Source organism: Drosophila miranda, chromosome XL, assembly GCF_003369915.1.
Source record: "Drosophila miranda strain MSH22 chromosome XL, D.miranda_PacBio2.1, whole genome shotgun sequence".
In the NCBI taxonomy this organism is placed as follows: domain Eukaryota; kingdom Metazoa; phylum Arthropoda; class Insecta; order Diptera; family Drosophilidae; genus Drosophila; species Drosophila miranda.
In genome coordinates, this window is record NC_046673.1 from 20,298,623 (window position 1) to 20,314,046 (window position 15,424).

Here is a 15,424-nt window from a genome sequence, read left to right on the forward strand (position 1 = left end):
CATAGGCGGGTGGCAACGACTATGTAATTATTTCGTTATAGAAACATTTCAGTAAAAATTAAGGCGTCAAACATCTGACAATCGGTTCAAATATTAATAGCTATTAAATTATTACATTATAACTTGTACGACGATATTCAACATAGAATTTGTGCTAACTTAATAATATTAAAGGGTATACATGCTTCACCATCACCGAGGGTGTCATGCACAAAGGAAAACAAAATTGCAACGACAAAAATCTGGACAGCCTTCAAGCGCTCAGCCCATTGGGTCCTCGCCCCCTGATCGTAAATAATTATTTATTTAAAGCGTAAGCCATTCTCAAGCGCCGCAAATAAACAGAATCAATTGTTGTCACATTTTAAAATTTATTATGCACACATCTATTTTTGGACATCTTTTAGCAGCATGGCTGTGCCTGGCTAATGCTGCGGCTATTTACATATGTATGTACGAGTATGTGTGTTTCGGGGATGGGCTCTGTCTGGCTTGGGTTTTAATTTCTAGAGTTTGCTCGAAGATCCTTTCAGTAAGATCAAATAAAATAGGTTCGATTGGGGCTTAAATTAGGCAGGATTGGATAAGGATGGATTTCGGGCTAATTTTGACCAGGTGGAATGGTTTTGACTAATATGCCATACAGGCATACATATATGTATATGTAACCCTACTCTGTTCGGTGGTGTTAAGCTCGATTGATGCGGTTCATTGCGTCCTGTTTCAGTCACTTAGCCCCCCCACCAACCAATCCAACACCCGCATTGGAGCCCACCTTCGCCTACACAACTCTGCCATTTGCCATTTGAAATTACTCATACGCAGCATGTGATGTGAATATTAAAAAGGGGGAAAAGTTTATGATAAATTCACCTCGTATATAGAAGACATAAGTATGGATGTATGTATATCGAATACTTTGTTGGTGAAACAATCTCAGATTATGCATGAGATTTAGCCGGTTGAGCCAGATGGAGATATGCTCAGAATAGTTGAGGAAACTAGCTCAGATTATGAATGAATCACTTTCGCCACAAGAAGTTGAGCAAGACTCTCGCCGAACCCCGATAAAGTTTGCCGGCAAATGGTGTTGAATACTTTAAGGAGTTTGCCTATAAACACCGTCTCAAGATCATTTGTGGTTGTGTGGGAGTTAAAGCATCTTTCTGGTGGCTACGGGATGACCCTAAGAGTGTGCTTTAGCAACTGCCTGGCACTTTACCGTTTAGAGAGTCTTTTTGAAATTGTGTCCAAAGTTAAATCAACAATGGTTAAAAATCCATTTCGAGCCACTCAGACTGCCGAGAGCAGCAAATACTTTACCTCAATTATGTTAACTCCTTCGGCATCGGAGCGAGGCTTACCTTTTGTCAGGTTTTTCGGGACTCTTTCACTTATCTTCCGGCCATCGAAATGAATTAGTCCAACAACATAAATTAAGCACTTAAATGTTGTAGACTTTTGTCCCTGGCAAACTTTTTTGGGTGTCCTAGCTCCATAAATGATGACCCCCGGAGATGGAGCCGGCTTGGGGCGACAAAAGACAAACAGAGACACGGCTCAATGGAAGACCCTTTCTGCCATTTCTCCCTACACTCAACACACATGCACACAGATGAAGAATGGGAAATTAAATTAAACACACACACATGGCTGACAAGTGTGTGTGCGTGTGTTTGTGTAGGCAAGGATTGGATTTAAGGATTGTTTGTCCAAGGACATTGTATCAACAATTTTCACTGGCACTGTGTGGCAGCGTGTCTGTGCTACGAGGCATTGTAAAACTCATTAGTGAAGTGACCGGAAATCTTATAAAATCTACAAAAAAAAAAAAAACAAATAAAAAAAAGGGAAACAGGAAAAACCGAGAAGAAAAACACTACAAGCTAAAAAGCTTGGCACATCCTGGCGGCTTGGGATGGCTCGGTATGGCTTGGTATGGCTTGGGGGGCCAGCCTGTGACAGGCCGGAGCACTCATGCATGTACTTCAATTTTTCAGCAGAAATGAGTGCACATTTGACAAAACACACACACACACTGTAACGCTCTCGCACCTTCGGTGTCGGGCCAGTGGAGCCCTAGGAGCCGTAGGAGCCCCGTAGCCCCAAGCCCCGAGCCCCGAGCCGGCCAAATCCCTACAGGACATATGTCCCTGCCTCTCTCTTACATGTTTTTTTATCAGCTTCTTTCTGCCGCCCGTGCCGGCCCCCCAAACTTCAGGCACACGAATATATGAAAACTTTGCACAAATATATTTGTCGGTGTGCGTGCCTGCGTATCTGTGTGCTTTTATATATGTGTGTGCTGTCTATGGTTGCCTAATTCAAGCTCATATTTTATAGCACAGCAACAAAATCACTGCATCGGACGCAGCTACACAATTTTTGTGCCACGACAACAGAATAAACCGACAACAACTACCAAAAAAACCTGGGTAAAAAGCCCGAAAAAATATCTGTAAACAAGACAGACCTGGACAGGGAACAAACTACGGAAAAACTACGTGAGTCCCTGCCATAATGGCGATGTGTGGAACAGAACAGCTCAAGACTTACTCAGCCGAAGAACTTTTTCGGGTTTGAGCGATTCACATAATGAATATATAGTCTCGCCAGATGGTGAAAGGGATTGAATAGGAAACTTTTGCCATTATTATATACATTTTCTTTCCCCTGTCTTCAATCAAAGTGAATGTCGCAAAGTCAATATATTAACAAAACAATATTAATATTACATATACCTATTTTAATTATTAAATAATAATTTAAATGGAATAAATTATTCATTTATTATTATTATAATTTATTATTCAAATACATATGGAATTCACCAGGAAATCAAATATGCAAGTCAATTATTTGACACAAAATATATATGTACAAATATATATTTATTTGTGTAATTATTATTTCAAAAACCTAATCTTTTTGATGATAACTATTTATGTATGTTGACATTTACTGTATGCTGGATGATTTTAGTCATATATTAACTTTGATGATTGGCTGTGCTATCCATTTGAAATGATGAGATGTGCATTTGCGATGGATTTAACAAGTGTGCGTAAAAATATTTTTTTTTATATGGTGTGAGCTCTGTGAGCTATATCTCCTGAATAACAGAGTTTTGGTCTGTAGGCTTAATAACTATATTTGTACATACGAGTACATGTAAAAACTCTACTCAGACTAAGCCCATTGTATGGATAATATTTGAGAGGAACAAAAAGGGAATGAGCAAAACTGTTTCAACCCATTAAAAACTTTGTTGCCCATAAATCAATACCGCCAGAGTTGTGTTCGTTCCAAAATGGATTTTTCCGTCGTGTAAATTTGTAGCAATTAATTTTATAGGTCTTTAATAATTCAAGCATTTCTAAAAACTCGTACAATTTTTTTAAAACCATTTTTTACTGAATCTTCTATTACCAAAGAACCCATTCGAATCGATCGTTAATATGGTATTCCATTTTTTTTTACTATATGCTTTTTGAGCTATATTACTATATCTGATCTGATCCAGATTCAGCAATCTGATAGATATGGTCATTATCTATGATTCTGCGTTTTTAGTTTTCTCGAATGTGCGATATTGTGGATGCAACAGATTTTCGTCCTTTGTGGGGGCGGAAAAGAGAGGGGCGAAATTCTGAGATATACGTTTTATAGTGAGATCTAACAAAAGTGCGGATACCAAATTTGGTTACTCTAGCCTTAATAGTCTCTGAGATTTGTGGATGTCCCAGATTTTCGTCCTTTGCGGGGGCGGAAGGGGGTGTGGCGAAATTTGGACACGAAACGGTCAAGGTCCGATATCACAGGAGTGTGGATACCAAATTTGGTTGCTCTGGCTCTTATAGGTTCTGAGATCCTTGAACTCATATTTTGCAATTGGCAAAGCCGACCATGAAACCTGTGTGTTAGAGAGAGACAGAGCGAGAAAGAATGAAATTGTTTTCTTGATTCTTACTGTAATAATTATACGATCTGGTTGCGATTTTACACTCTAGAACATATAGTCATCCTCTACGATTCTGCGTTTTTGGTTTTATCGTATCTTTAAAAATGTGGATGCCACAGATTTTCGTCCTTTGTGGGGGCGGAAGTGGGCAGGGCGAAGTTTTGAAATATTTTTGTAGCAGTGACATATCACAGAAGTCTGGATCCAAAACATCGTTGCTCTAGATCTTATAGTCTTTGAGTACTAGGCGCTGAAGGGGACGGACGGACGGACGGACGGACGGACGGACAGACGGACAGACAGACATGGCTCAATCGACTCGGCTATTGATGCTGATCAAGAATATATATACTTTATGGGGTCGGAAACGATTCCTTCTGGACGTTACACACATCCACTTTTACCACAAATCTAATATACCCCAATACTCATTTTGAGTATCGGGTATAAAAATATTTTCTTTACCTTTGGTACTCACATTCATTATTATTTCCAAGGAGTTCTTCCGAACTTTCGCTCAAAATTGCAATAAAAAGAGCACTGCAGAAAAACATAAAAAAATTATTATGTTTTTGTATGTACATACATTTGTATGTATGTATAAAGTATTGTATATAAATTTGAGCACACTTTTGTATGGCAAAAGTTTGAAGAACTTTTCCTTCTCCCTCGCCTTCCATCTGAAAGGCAACTCCCGCCCATCCAGCCTTGCAAATTGTTGAATAATTGCAGTTGTTCCTTTGGTTCGGCTCTGGTTGTTGTTTTTTTTGCTTTTGTTGCTGTTGTCGTGTGGCAGCTTTAACATTTTCCACATCGGCATCGCGTTGTTTTCGCATACAAATTTCCAAGTTTTTTACCTCTATTTTGTGTTTGCTCTTTATTTATGTATACTATTAGGCACGGTACTCGTGGGGTAAAAGGGTATACTCTATTCGTATGGATATATGTATAGTACTCTTATGTAGCAGACACAGGCTAGCGCTTCCTTTTCCAAGACCCTCCTACGAAATACAGAGAAATGGATTCGAAAAATTCACAATTTAAAATGTAAAATTACTTATTTTTCTTCGTCCTTATTCGCCGGAAAAATCGGACATCACTAAATCAATGAAATTTACGTGTTTTTGCCTCCCTTCAGCTGTGCGAAATGGATTTTAGGGCTCCGCACGCAGGTTTTAATAAGATTGAATGCACTGACTGCCCCCTCAAGGCAAGGCGGACATATGTATGCATCTTATCTGGTAGAGAATCACCGCGCCAAAAAACGTGGCCGGAGCACTCAGCTGTCATGTCGGCAGTGCAAGTGTCCAAATGTGTCTCATCAAAATTGTTAGTAAGTGCGCCGGACCTTGCCCCGCAAACTCAGCATATTTCCTCCGTTTTCCTGCAAGTAAATGCATTCAAATGAACGGAATACAACAATATGTATGCACACAGATATGAAATTAGCCAAATCAAACCCACAAGTTGAAACATATAAATGTGTGTGTTTTTTTTAGAGAAAATTAATGCACCAAATGTGCTGTTAGGGGCAAACGCTTGAGGTATCGGATGTAACAGAATGGGTATTCCTCTGATTTATTTTCACTCTGGTCCCATTTGAATTGATTCAAAAATGTCTTCAGTTGCTCAGCTAATTGGATCATAATCAGCTTGTGAAATATTCATTTATTCTAATGGAATACACTTGAAACATTTTCTTCCAGGTATCGAAGTTGTTCTGTATATCAATATATGTTTTACTATGTTTTAATATTAATCTCTTCGTTTTGTTGCGACTCATATCGCGGTAGACGGTCTTGTTACGAAAAGCTGGCTAATGAGATCCTATGAGAACTATGAGATCCACAAAAGTAATCATAAGATACGTAGTTTACTTTTTATCCGACTTGAGAGATGTGGTATGTTCATGAAAATAGAGAAAAAATTGCTGTTCACTAAAATAATTGTCAAGTTCTAAACTAAAAATCCGATTTTAGTTTTCTATCAGTTTCGTTTATTAAAAATATCAACAGAACTCACTTTTGTCTTCATAATGTGGGTGTCTGAATGAAGAATTATCCTTCAATACTATATATTAAGTTGATCGCAACTAGTAACGAATTAAGCAAGACGATCAACTCACGACTAAAGGCTGCAGTAAATAGTTCCACTATCGGCTGACCAGCTAATGATGCAATTATACAAGGTGGTCTCGTCGGGAGCCCAAGTTCGTTCGTGTTGTCCCTTATCGTCAGTGCATGCTTGCATGTTGATGATGAAGGTTGTTCACGGACGAATTTTTTGATATATTCTTAGCCCTTATGTCCCGACAACAACAAAATGACATATTGCATATTATATAAAAAGCATATAAAAAAAATACCACAGAATTAGAAGTAATCTTTATATATTATGTAAAAGAACATTTTAATATAACTAAAAATTTTGAAGAAAAATTATTAATGGCTGCATAAAATTTAAATATTAATATATCAGTAAAATCATTTTATTTTAAAATTGTAAACCCCACGGGCCTGTTAAGGGTTAATCAACATTAACATATGCCGTCTCACTCACACTCGCTATACTATGTGCGTTTCACTCGCACTTATTGCTAGCATACGTTAAGAGCCTGACTTGCCGACGAGACCACCTTGTATATTTGCATCATGGACCAGCTGCGGTATCTACTTGTTGTGTATTATCCAACACTAGGCGCAGTATTGATGAGTCGAGACAAAGCCAACATAAAAAGCAGACTAAATACTGAAGAAGATGTCCGCTGATGTTATAAATCTTTTGATAGCGGAGCAGAAACAGTGGCTGAGGTATCCGATCCCGGGATTTTTCGCCGGCCCGTCGGAGAACGAGGACGGCACCAAAAACTGGATGGTGTGGAACTGCGTGGTATCAGGGATGAAATCTACGGCGTGGGAGCACGGGCGCTTTCTCGTTACATTGTATTACAACAATCTGTATCCCGGCTCGCTGCCGCTTGTGCGCTTCGAGTCGAACATATTCCACCCGAACGTTGGTCCCACGCGTTACCTGAAGATTCTGAGCCAAGTGCTCGAGCCGAAATTCCTGGCCCCGAAGATGGATGTCAGGATGATACTACTAGCTATCCAGCATATTCTGGAATATCCGGACCAGAGTCTGAGTGCGCGGGTGAACGAGAAGGCACTTTATTTGTACCAGACCAACCGCCCGTACTACAACTATCGCGTCGCATATGTGGCAAACAAACACGCTGTCACATCGGGAGATGCAGGCACACACATAAAAAAAGAAGAAAGGAACGCGGGAACATATGTAGCAATCCCAGCACTCCCCCAACGATCTTCCCTGGCCTTTGAAGCACAGAACAAAAAATTGATCTGCAGATAAATATCAAAAGTTAAAATTTAGGTTAAATAATGTGCACTTAGTATCTACATATGCGGAAATCGCATCAGAACGTATGAAGGCCGATCCGATCGAAATAAATCGTGTAAGACTGGAATTTTATTTGGTTTCATTTGATTTGTTTTGGTTGCATGGCTCTCTTATTTTTATTTATTTGTGCTGGACGTTTTGTTTGAAATTTGTTTTTTTTTTATTATTTATTTCCTCAAATGTGTGTTCGTCTGTTGCACAATTGGAGTTGCAACAAACAGCGGCAGTGGAGGCAACAAAGTTTGGACCAAAGCGCTTGAATGAAGTGTGTGAAGTGGCTCGAAATGGGGTTGTGGATGGGGCAGGAAGGGGATTTGAGTGGAGCGGAGTCCAAGTTGAACAATTAAACTTTTGGCCCACAGGCAGCAGCCAACGGGACAGCAGAGAGGACTGCAATGGACTGAACTGAACTGAACTGAACTGGATTTGGCGGTGGCTGCAACGTTTTGCTGCACTTTTACACATTCCCAGAGCCAGACCTATGTACATATGTACATATATCCACATATCCACACACCATGGCCGACCATGGAGAGCCCAAGTTTTAGTTGAGTGGGTAAAACCAAAACAAATTTTGACTCCATTGAGTTTTTATCTCTTGCCTTCTTTATCCAAACTTTCTTCCTGGTCTCCCACTCCTCACTTGTTCTCTCGCAATTTTTTTGTATTTCTCCCAAATTGAATTGTTAAGCGTGTGGGCGTGTACGTGGGCGTATTTAAGTATCTGTTTTTCTTATTTTTTTTTTTCCTTTGCGCTTTACAGATAATATTATTCGAAAAAAGTTTTTGTGCGTGACTAAGCGCTGAAAATGTTGTCTGAGCACTTCTCTCTCGCTCTCTCACTCTCGCTGTCTCCATTTTTTTTTTGACTAGTTTGAAGAGCTGTTTCAAGTCGCTTGTCCAGAGAAAATTTTACGGATACTTTATATGATTTTGCCAGATGTTCATGCATATGTATGGGGCTACGGCTATGGGAAAAATGTTAAGGAGTTGAAGTACACGTGGACTTGCAACTGTCCGGCAATCTTTTCCATGTCTGGTCTACGTTTTGGTCGACATCCAACATCGACCATTGACTGGAATGTTGCCTTTAAGTGTTCATTGATTTTAATGTATTTCTAATTATAAAGTGCGTATCTATATGACAGCCTAAAAACCTTTAACCACTTTGAAGTGAGAAAATCCCTTGAGCTAAAGAATCCGAAAATCCTTGAGTTATTCATCAGGCTCATTTAATTAAAGTTCCTTCATGGGGATCTGGGCCAAAGTTAATGAAAACTACACACACACACACACACACAGCATGGGACCTGGATGACCATTTTCATATCCTTGCAAGGGGTATAATGACTTGAAGGAAGCTCTTGCGAAACTTTTCAGTATACGTATTCAGTATTGATATGTAGATACTTGGCGGATGACGACGACGACCCAAAACTTATTTATATAATAAAAATAGACAGATATAGCTGGAAGCTGCGAAGATCGTATATATGTATATATCACTAGATCAGTACGAATGTATATATCATAAATAGATCATAAAAGGGTAGTAGGGTAGCGATCGACGATAGGGTACGTAGATCTCCGGCTTTGAGCTGTCCATCGTTTCTTAGTTAGTTGCTGAAATCGAGACAACAACTTCATGTGATGGGTGTGCAAACAAATTGAGGAATGCAACAACTACAAAGCAACAGCAACAATCGGAAGAGCTAAAAGAGCAAAAACAACAAGGAAAAGGACATTAAAATGTATGACCCAAGGCCCAGGGCCAGGGCGGCCCTAGTGGAAGCTAAATAGATTGTCCTACCCACCCAGACAGACAGACAGACAGATGGACAGACAGACAGACAGGAAGAGAGATGGCGAGAGGTTCGTGATGAAGAAGGTGAGGTGGAGTTGGACAAGGAGCAAAAGGAGGATGAGGGTTAGGTGCTGATGAGCAGACAATGGGCCAAAAGTGCTGAATATGCCTTACAGGTCATCAGGCGACCCCCAACCACACTGTCCTGGTCTCCTCTGCTCATTTCAGTTCATCAGCCCACTTAAGAGAAGTGACAGAGAGGAGGGACCAAGGCGGAGAGGCCACGTCGGAAAGAGTGCGAAAGAGTGGAGCGAAGAGAGGGAAGTGGAGCAGTGAACATTGATGTATATCCTCACTCGGGGCTAATTGAATGGAAAAGGCTCCCCTCCTCCCCTCTCGGTGTCCCTTTTCCACAGTCCCCCTTTTATGACCCTTTTCCTCAGCATATTTTCCCACCTCAACCCGCATTTCATCCCCAAAAACCAATTTAGTTAGCACCTGGAAAATTTGATTAGCTTCCAACCCATGGATGCTGTCTATGTGTCTATGTGCCTGTGTGCTTCGGATAATAATTCGTAAATTTTGCATGTAACCCGTTCGCCATATGCATTTATGCATTTATAATTGCCCAGACAAACGGTTTATCAACCGCCAAATACCCACAGCGCCCCCCTGGCTCCTCTTTCAAAGCAACTAGCCGCACATTTCGATACAAATACATATGTACATGTATGTATGTTTGCATTTGAAAATTCATTGGATTTTTCAGTCGGCATGTCTGCACACGGGCATTATAATTTGTGTGTGGCTTTTCATTTTTAATGCCCAACGAGCGAGCATTGAAATTGTTTTCGGCCTGCGAAAATATGTGTTCGCTAAAGGGGGGATGGAAAAATACAATGCAGTCCATTTCGAACTGTTCCACTAGTTCGTCAAACGAAAGAGGTTCCATGGCCATATTCCGATCCAAAACCATCTTTAAATCAAATTCGATACGAGTACAAATACTTGATCGTTACTGCGGAGTAAGTATCGAGTATTTCGTAGTCTTGGCGAGTACTTTGTGTGTGTCACGCCTTCCAACACAGTTTCGAACACTCTACAAACAATAAAAATAGTCTCAAGCATGATACAATTATACATAATTGTATAATTGCATCATGGTCAAACGAAAGAGGTTCCATGGCCATATTCCGATCCAAAACCATCTTTAAATCAAATTCGATAAGAGTACAAATACTTTATCGATACTGCGGAGTAAGTATCGAGTACAATCCAATAACACTGTAAACTTGGCGAGTACTTTGTGTGTGTCACGCCTTCCAACACAGTTTCCAACACTCTACAAACAATAAAAATAGCCTCAAGTACCAGATGTCCGTGGACGACATTCTGCAAATGATGGAGAGGCTGAAGGAGCGGCTTTCAAGGGGATACTGTGGTATCTGCAATCGATCGTGGAGAGGCGAATGCTGTCTGTAAAATAAAGTGAAATCTGGCCGATGCATTTGCAGGCGACATGTATTTATTATTTGTGATGCATATGGTACGGTAAACGTATCCAAAATCTCCGAGATGGCAGGTAGACGGACGGAATATCTACTAACTTTACGTGCTGCATACGCACATGATAATTGCGTTATATATTACCCAAGTCCGTGGCCCAGCGGCAATCGTAAATCAGAACGTGTCGAAAGAAGGATTCACGAGTTCGATTATGTTCGAGAAGTCTATAAGATGTCCAAAAAATACTTCTCTAAGCGCAAGCGCAACCATGATGAAACGCCCCAAACAGATCTCTCAGGATTCTATGATAAGCGGCTAGTTCTGTCCATTTCGAATCATGTTGTAGCAGTCATGGGCAGAGGTCCACAAAGTAATGTACTGGAGTACTAATTCTTGGTAGCTTATGGTATTTTTTATAAATATAACATTTCTTACTGCCGCTAAAAGTATTTTTGTATTGCAGTCACAAAGCGGGTAAGCCCAATGGATTTACTAACCAGATGCACTGTCCCATAAACCGAAAATGATTAATGATTCTTAACAATTTACTGAACAGAAATGTTGATGCCATGATGTAGATCTTGATTATAGACTCGAGTAGCAACTCAATCCTGCATCGAGCTTTAATTAACAGATGAGTACATGAGCAAATGATTGTTTCCTTTAGAACCGCAATCGGGGGGCTGGGCTGTAGCATAACGAAGTGAAATGAAGAAAATGTCTGTCTCCCGACTAAATTTGATTGTCAAATTTGAATGGGTTTTTCACTCTTTCACGAATCTGTGTCTCTCTGTGTGCTCTCCAAATCCGATTATGCGAACGAGACGCGTTCCATCCGCGAATTACATTTGAGGGACATAAAATGCAACATTATTCTTGTGGCCGTTGACGTTGGAGAGGAGTCTCCTTCCTCGCTGCTGGCCACTGCCATTCCGTATAAGCCACATAATATTGCCCCACTGTCACAGAGCATTCCAGACCAGAGCGACAACCCTTCACATGGATGTCCAGCAGGCGGCCAGAGGATATACATATCAGAGAGCAAAAAAATTTCGTCCGCCGGCATTTGTCGGATGAAGGTGGGGTCGGGGCAAGGGATACGGGATCTGCTGGAGGGGCTGAAGCTATAAAATACGCGAGCTTTTATTTATAACGACATCAGAAATTAATCTTGCATTATGTCTGCGCGTGTGGAACTCCACCTCCGCCTGCTCGTTTGCCCGCTCCTTTCAGCTTATCCTTTTCATGAAGTTTGTCGTACAGGCTAACACATACTTATACACCTGCTTACCTTCCCCATATTCACCCAGGCGACCAAAGCGTCAGTTCTGTAATGGTAATTTGAATAGAAATGAGAATTCACAGGAAACAAAGATGAGCTAGTGGCCCTGCTGTTGATCCTGGCAGAGCATATGCTTCTCTTACTCAGTTACTCAGCTCTTAGATGAAGGTGGGCGTCCAGCATTTGGATGTTATCCGATATTCGGAATAGCCAGGAACGGCGCCGTAAATGCCCGCAGTTTCTGTGTTCATACATGTATAGTGGATCAAGTTTTTTAAGTTAATCTCCATTAGATAGATGTATAACAGATGCTCTTTATGGTATCCACATATAAGCATCTGTGCTAGTTTGACCTGGAGTTTGACCGGTTCTGAAATACAGAAGAAATGTGGTATTATTCCAATAGTCCTCTAATAGTCCTCCTCTTTCGATAGTCCAGTCATTCTATGATCTACCATTTCGATCTAACATTGCACAAATATCTTAGCAAACTCTTGTCTGGTGTGTGCGTATGCGTTTGTTGGCTGGCATCGTTATACCATTCCTCGTTTGTCAGACATGTGAGGCAATGTCGCTTCATCTCCATCTTCCAGGTAGGTGGCCCATCTCCTTCGCTTCATCGTTTTTTCGTGCTCCTTGGCATGTCGTGCGGCTCCGGGCCCGTGTCCGGGGTTGTTCATGAAAAATTACAACTCTCAGCATCAGCCGTAACGTGCGATAAATTCCAAGAGGCACGGAGGCACATCTACACACATTTGTATCTCTGTGTTCAGGTTGATTTTTGAAACTCCTGTGCGTGTAGGATAATTCATTGCTTATTATCATTTTTTGGAGCTGCAATTTTTGGGGCTTACCTTTCTTATTACTTCTGATTCTGTGCTCCCTCAGCTATATCTTTTTGTGCGTGGGTTGGGTGGATCTGGGGGGGAGAGTAGCGGTAGATAGCAAAATGCTTTATTAATTTAGTGTGTGCCAGGGCAGGACTATCAAGATGGGGGCCCACACAGGCCACAGGCGAGGAGACGGTCGGCTGGCCGGGTGGACCATTGGAGAGGGTGAAAGCGTGTTAGCCAGACAATCGAGCCTAATGATTTATGAACTAGGCGCTGAGCATAGCCGCAAGGATATATAGCCATGGCCAGGTCCTGGCCCTTCTCCTGGTTCTCAGCCTGCGCCTGGCCACGGGCATGGGCTCTCTGCCAATTTTCCTTTGCCTTGGTCTGCTCTGCCCTTAGTGTGGCCGTGGTCTCTGTGGCGGCGTCTTCCCTGGATGCCCTGGATGATATATGATGCTGTAGTTTACCGACTGCTTAAATGAATTTTTCACACTGCAACCATTCCATGCTGTTGACTCGGAACAAAAGTCACCCAAAGTGCTGCTGGCTGCATGAAGAACGTACAAAACATACCGGAAAAAACGATGAGACTGCCATGATCAAAACGGTAACAATTACGGGTGATTCTCTCTAAATGCAAATCGTCTTCAAGGGGCCCATGAGTGTGTGGATGACAATAGTTATTAAAACTGCTATAGACAACAATCTTATTAATTAGCCCAAAGCTCCAAAAAAATAGTTTTACGGCGCAACTTTGAGCTGCTGCTTTTAAACTATCGATAAGTATGCAGTGCTCTATATCTCAATTTTGCGGTAGCACTGGAAAATGTCACTTAGAATTATAATTTAACAAGTAACAAAATAAGCAAAATATGTCTGAATACGCTCTAAATCGTTTAATCGAAGAGCGTAAGCAATGGCAACAGCTACCAATGTACGGCTTTACTGCCCGTCCAACGAAACATATTGATGGTTCCGTGGACTATATGACTTGGAATTGCATCGTACCGGTCGAGAGAGGAACGCCGCCGAGATGCCTCCGCTATTGCGTGCAGCTTAGTTTTGACATCCACTACCCGGCATCCATGCCGACGGTGCTCTTCGAGTATCCCATTTTGCACCCGAACGTGGACTGGATGGGCTACATGACTATGCCGGAGTTCAACCCGGACCACCCCAGTACTTCGCTCAACATCAAGAAGATTCTTTTAACCGTGCAGAGCATGATTGACAAACCAAACATGATGGATTTTACCAAGGAGCAGGTCGAATACTGGTTTGACGTCGACCCGGATTTTTTCCATGTTAATGTGGAAATGAAGGCAGTTCTGATTGCAGAAGCTGATTCGTCGCTGCCAAAACACAAGCGGAATGACAAGGACATGCCGAAACAGAAGAAATACACAGAAATATCCGAATCCAAAAATATACTGATGAACGAGATGCAAATCAATAACTAAAATACACATGTATCTAAATTGTATTATCAGTTAGCAATGCACAATATATGATTTCGTTGGCACTGCATTACCTTTACAGTTAATGGGATGCTCTTTCCGCTGTGTCATTGCCGAAAAACTATTGGTGGCAGAACCAGTAAAACCGAGGGAAGGAAACTAAAACTTTTGCAAATGTCATAAAGGTGATAGAGTGGCTGCCATCCTTGCTGCATAGCACAAACAAAAAAACCTGGGAGTGCGAGTGGGAGGGGGATTGGTGGGCACAAGTTTAGACGTGCACTTGGACGAGACTGGCATTGAAAACGCTTTTGCCGGTCAACTGGAAAAAGGGATGCGGTGCTACATTGGGCATGGGTGTCAAATCAAGTGGCCACTTATTTTAGGGCGTCGTCATTAGCTTTCAACTTTTGCAAATTGAATTTGGGAACGTTCAACATGTCAGGCCAGCTAGGCGAATGGATGCAGAATGGATGCCTCGATTTGGCGCTGCCCGTCCTTCTCGCTCTTTTTCCACGTACACCTCCAGCTCCAGCTCCATCCCTGCCTCATTCTCTCCCCGGTACATACTACAGTCTGCTCACCCGAAAATAGCAGTCCCAGTGCTATTATTCTCTTGAGTAGAGACCCATCTCGTTGGAAGCTTCTTTGCCTTGGAAGGCGAAGGGAAGGGGAAAGCAGGCTCCCCACTTGGGAGTTGTTTCATGTTTTTAAGTTCACTTTAAGTAGCTCAAAGTTAGTTTTTATGCTCGGCACACGCAAAACTTGGCTATCAGTTGATAAATAGCTGAAAAGGCTTTAAAGTCACCATCCTGCCCCCGGCCATCCCCCTTGTGTCACCATCGACCATGGTTTTAATGAAGCATTCGGCGTGCCAAGGCGCCCGAATTAGCTGGGATCTCGAGACTGTCACTGGCACTGGCACTGGGTCTCAGCTAAGCTTTCTACATAAGTATGTATGTATATCCATACGTAATACCTATATGTACATAGTAATGTATGCCTGCAGGCAGAGCATATAAATAAGTTAGCCCGTCTACATGGATTCTTTATGGCAAGCATAATAAGCGCACAAAAAGTTGGATATCCTCTAAAAAATGTATACAATTTCCGGCATCTGGTTAGTCCCGGCAGCTCTTCTGGCCCCCCACCATCGCCGCC

General features: G+C 41.7%; 1 protein-coding gene and 1 long non-coding RNA gene across 4 annotated transcripts in view; one reads left to right on the forward strand and one right to left on the reverse strand.

The window, feature by feature from the left end:
* The window catches only part of LOC108163215, a 147,883-nt gene that overhangs the window by 19,537 nt on the left and 112,922 nt on the right, over window positions 1-15,424 (forward strand). The gene's annotated exons all lie outside the window — the stretch shown is intronic.
* LOC108163266 lies at window positions 4,825-5,503 on the reverse strand. Its single transcript, XR_001775656.2, has 3 exons — window positions 5,426-5,503; window positions 5,019-5,345; window positions 4,825-4,962 (listed from the first exon to the last, which is right to left on the reverse strand). It is a non-coding gene; the product is annotated as an uncharacterized LOC108163266 (long non-coding RNA).